The following is a 4757-nucleotide window of genomic DNA, read 5'->3' as shown; positions in this document are numbered from 1 at the left end:
TCAGATCCCACAGATAGATCCTGCCATTTTATGCATCCCTCTCCATGGCTTGTGCCAGAATAGAGTGAAAAGAGAACAGTAAGTTCAGTTATAGGGATTCCCCAGCATCCAGCCTCTCATTACATTTCTTCCAACTTTTTCTTCCTTCTAGTCCAGGAAATCCATTTCTCATCTCTGGGAAAGGAAATTTTACTATTGTCTATGTCAGCACTGTCTGATAGGAATAGAATGCGAGCCACATATATAATTTAAATTTTTCCAGTAGCCACATTAAGAAAAGTATCGGGACAGGTGAAATTTATTTTATGCCTTTCATTTAACCCAGTATATCCAGAATGTTATTTCAACAGCCAGATAATATAAAAATTATTAATGAGATATAGCCCATTCTTTTTTACATACTAAGTCTCTGAAATTGGTGTATATTTTATACTTACAGCACATCTCAATTTGAAATAGCCACATTTAAAGTATTCAACATGGCTAGAAGTTATTATATTGGACAGTGCAGGTCTCTAACTTGATCCATTTCATTACTCACTAAAAGGATAGGATTTTAAAACTCAAAAACCAAGGAAAAATTCTGTTTCTCTGCATTCTGTTATACTCCTTTCCTGAAATAATGAGCAAAGACAAGCCTAAGTGAGAGTGGATGTGATGCCGAGGGTGTCTTAGGGTGGGTTATAAGGGTTTGGGAATGGCCTTAGGATAAAAAGAAATAGTTGGAAAAACAACTACTACGAAAACCATTGGTTAACATTTCAAAGTATTAGCCTGCCACAGGGAGGTTTTTTCCCATTATTATTATTGATTTCAGAGAAGGAGGGAGAGGGAGAGAGAGATAGAAACATCAGTGATGAGAATCATTGATTGACTGTCTCCTGCACGCCCCCCACTGGGGATCGTCCCTTGACCAGAATCAAACCCGGGACCTTTCAGTCCACAGGCCAGCGCTCTATCTACTGAGCCAAACCAGCCAGGGCCACAGTGAGTTTTTCAAGTACATAAATATTGCTGTAGGATTGTTAGAAGTAAATTGTTTGCTATAGATTTAAAAGAAATAAGTTCATCAGTAATATTGTTGGGTAGTATAAGTGCTATGGTAATGGAAAACAATGCAAAACCTTGCATTGTTGTTATTGGGAGTAAATCTTATTACTATGACTAAGGCACAGATAAATTCTTTTAGTAATTAAATCCTGCTATCATACCTCTGACAATTTTTAGTACAAAAACTGTAAAACCCAAAGATAAGAATTTTATCACCAGGAATGATAATTCAAACCTATAGTTGCACTTTATAGACTAGAATATCCATTTTGGGGGTTTCTGAAACAGAAAAGTTGCTTCTTTGAAAATAATTTCTATCATTTCAAAATTGTCATGGCAGAGAAGATTTAAAGTTTTTGGATGGCATTTTTCACTTATTTCTTCTTATTCTATCTTCACTGTAAGCTTGATGATATATAAAGGCAAAATCAAAATTATTTCAAATGTTGATGCCTCTGTTAAGTAAAACATCTATAAAATTTTGTGATCAACACTTGGGACAAGTGGGCAGGACTACTAAACTAACTTCCACCCACAGGTTCTTTTATGCAGATTAGGCCTAGGACAGAAGGAGATGATAAATCAAGACCTGAGTAAACAGAGGATTAAAAAGAGGCAGAACCACAGTAGGCAATTCCACCTTGGAAGAGGGATGTCTCTGCTCGTAGGTTGGGGAAATGGGGGCCTCGAGGAAGGGTAACTTGTAGCATGCCAACAGATCTCCGCTAATACAGGACACAAAAGGTAGTCATGAGGATTGAGGGTAAGTGAATTCTTAGTAATTATTATAAAATCCTGAGTCCACAGAAACTATTGGTGTTATACTGTTGGTAATCACTGAGTTAATAGGAAAGGAACAATGTTAAATGCACTGTTTCTTTTGAGATCCTTTAGTCTTTGAGGTAGTGATGTTTGGTAGCAACTAAGTACTGATTGGAGTTCTGTTTGTTTCTTTTCTTGATGTTTGAGTTTGCTACCAAGCACAATAGTGTACATTATCAATTACCATTTATTGACTGTTTACTATGCTCCAGGTACTTTACATACATATCTTCTCAACATCCCAGAAAGATAGACATGTTTATTCCTTTGACAGAATAAGAAGCTGGAACTCGGAGATGTTAAGTAATTCATATTGCTTTCTTGCATGCATGCTGAACATCTGTTTATGAAAACTCTTTGAGAACAGGGACTGTATCTTTTATGTACTAATAATAGTATTTAATATGACCAATAATCAGTTGATATTCAATAATTATCAGCTTCCTGGGCAAAATACACTAACATATTCTATATTGAAGGTTCTTCAATAAATTTAGTTAGCAGACAGGTTATTTTATTTTATTTTTTTAAATTTACGAGGGGAGAAGTAGCTGCTCTGTGGAGCTTCCAGGAGCCAGCCTATGAACTTGGGCTCAGCAGCTGAACTATGTCAAGGGCTGCTTCAATTCCTTGGTCTCTTCTTAGCTACCTCTGCAACAAGACTGAAAAATAAGTTTACTAGTATATCCAAGAAAAATACTTCCCCTACAAAGATGAGCTATCTTTCAAGAAACTCTTTGTTGGTCTCTTAAGTTTCCTACAACTTGAGAAAGATTTCCTGGCGGGGGTGGGGTGGGGGGGAAGGGAGGGGTTCCAGCATAGTTCTTTTATTTTCTTCTTTTTTTAAAGAAAGATACTTATTTAAAACTGGTTGCTTTTAAGATAATTTCTTAACAATAAAGTCTCCTTTTTTTTTTCCCCCTTGAGGCAGGGACATAGTATTAAAAGAAACCAGGATGACCACATGAGACAATTTGAGAACTTCTGAAGAACAATAATAAATAGGATGCAAAACCCTCCTGATCATCATGTGGGTTGTTTCTGAAGGGCAACTTAGATTAAAATAGTTTGACTATTTTTCTAAATTAGCCATTTCTCTCTCTCTCTCTCTCCTCTCTCTCTCTCCCTATCCCTTCTCTCTCTAAAAAAAAAAAAATCAATAAAATCTTTAAAAAATAAATTAGCCATTTAAAAAAACCCATACACTTAAAGTCTGTTAATGATGCAGAATATATCACTGTATTAGATCATAATGGCTGTAGGTTGGAGTGACTTAATAAACCACTCAGGTTTACTAAGATGTACACAAAAAATAAGAATCAATATAATTACTACGGTTGTCTTAATATTTTAAAATTATGACGATAGTAAAATAAGTGATAATCTATGTCCTTTTCTGTAAAATGCACATTGGTTCACTTTCTGTACTGCAATGGAAATAGAATTAGATACTAGATTCAAGCCTTCTGTCTCCCCATCTCTGTTGATTCTTCAACATCTGTCTTTCTCCTTTCTCTTTCCCTGCTATCTCTATAGATTTGCTCAATTCTCACCCATCATGCTCTTCTGTTGAGTCTCTCAAAGAATCAATCATTCTCTATACCCTAACACCTTTCAAGCTACTTTGTCCATGCATCCTACGCTCGCATCCTTAGTAAGATTAATAACCCTTATTGTTTCCAGGACCCATCCTGCTTATTTTCTTTTTATATATTAGCTTCCCTCTTTTTTGAAACTACAGGGTGTCCCAAAACATGTATACACACTTTAACAGCTGATAGCTCAATTTTGAAAATGAAATATATTTTAACAAACACTGCCTTTATAATTATTCAAAGTGTGTGTATACCTTTTTTGGGGGACACCCTATGTTTGCCTATTGCTTGTAGGGTGCTCTTACTTCTCTGACCATTCCTCCTCGGTCTCTTTCCACCAGACGTCTGTGGAGCAACTAAAATTGAAAACAAATTTGTGACTGGACATTTTTTTCCTCCTTGGGGAAGCCTCTATGAGCTTTCATCGTATTCCCAAAAGGGTCCTTGGCTCTTTTAAGGTTAAGCTACCCCTGCCCTCACACTCTTCTTAGGTTATTTTATCCTCGCCTTTGCCTATTAACCACCTTTTTTTTTTTTTTTTTTTAAATATGTCAGCCACTCCCAAATCCATGTACAGTTCCTACCAGGGGGAAAAAGACCCACAGCGATGGGGAGAAACCAAGATCCAAGGAAATGTCAAAGAATCAGAACAAGAAGAAATTGCACCGTAAACATTTTGTGTCTAGCTTGTGTCATTGAGTCCCGTGGAGGACCAGTTGATTGAATGTTAGGCGGGGACTGGCAGGGTCAGAACTTCAATCTGTCTGGAGAAATCGGGTGAAAACAAGGCTGTGTGCACCAACACCCCTAGTTGCTTAGTGGCGGAGGAGAGGGCGCACCCAGCTCCTGGGGTGGGGATAGGAGACGAAGAGAGAAAACCACAGCAGCCGGTGGCACTGCCCACGGCTGCAGCGAAGGCAGCCCCGCGCTCTCCCACCACCGACTCAGCCAGGAACCCCTCCCGGCACCCGGCTCGCGGTTGACAGGCATTCACCTTCAGCAACCACGTTCCAGTTCACCATAAACACTCCTTACTCCTCCTGCCTAGCGCTTCCCGCTCCAAGCCAATCAGAGGAATGGGCGGGATCGTCCTTAGTAAGTTCCAATTTTTTTTTCTTTTTCTTTTTTTTTTTTTAAATAAGAAGGGTAGATTGGTGTTCGGCATTCCGGCTGGGGGGAAAACACCTCCAGAGCTTGGGAGTGGAGCCCCTGTGATGGGCACCCGGATCGACCAATGAGGAGGCCCCGCCGCTCAAAGGCTCGCCGCCGAGGTGGGCGGGGCCTGCGCGG

The 4757-nt window shown here is 39.0% G+C and overlaps 1 protein-coding gene across 1 annotated transcript in view; it reads left to right on the top strand.

The window, feature by feature from the left end:
• The first annotated feature begins 4539 nt into the window (after positions 1-4539).
• Positions 4540-4757, top strand: part of EHBP1 (EH domain binding protein 1) — a 305206-nt gene continuing 304988 nt past the window's right edge. Inside the window, exon 1 of the mRNA XM_014532023.1 lies at positions 4540-4562. The gene's annotated coding sequence lies outside the window, so the exon portion shown is untranslated. The remainder of the gene's footprint in view (positions 4563-4757) is intronic.

This window comes from Myotis brandtii, unplaced genomic scaffold (assembly GCF_000412655.1).
Source record: "Myotis brandtii unplaced genomic scaffold, ASM41265v1 scaffold84, whole genome shotgun sequence".
Taxonomy (NCBI): domain Eukaryota; kingdom Metazoa; phylum Chordata; class Mammalia; order Chiroptera; family Vespertilionidae; genus Myotis; species Myotis brandtii.
Note: the sequence above shows the minus strand (reverse complement) of the source record. Positions and strands in the feature narration are given on the sequence as shown.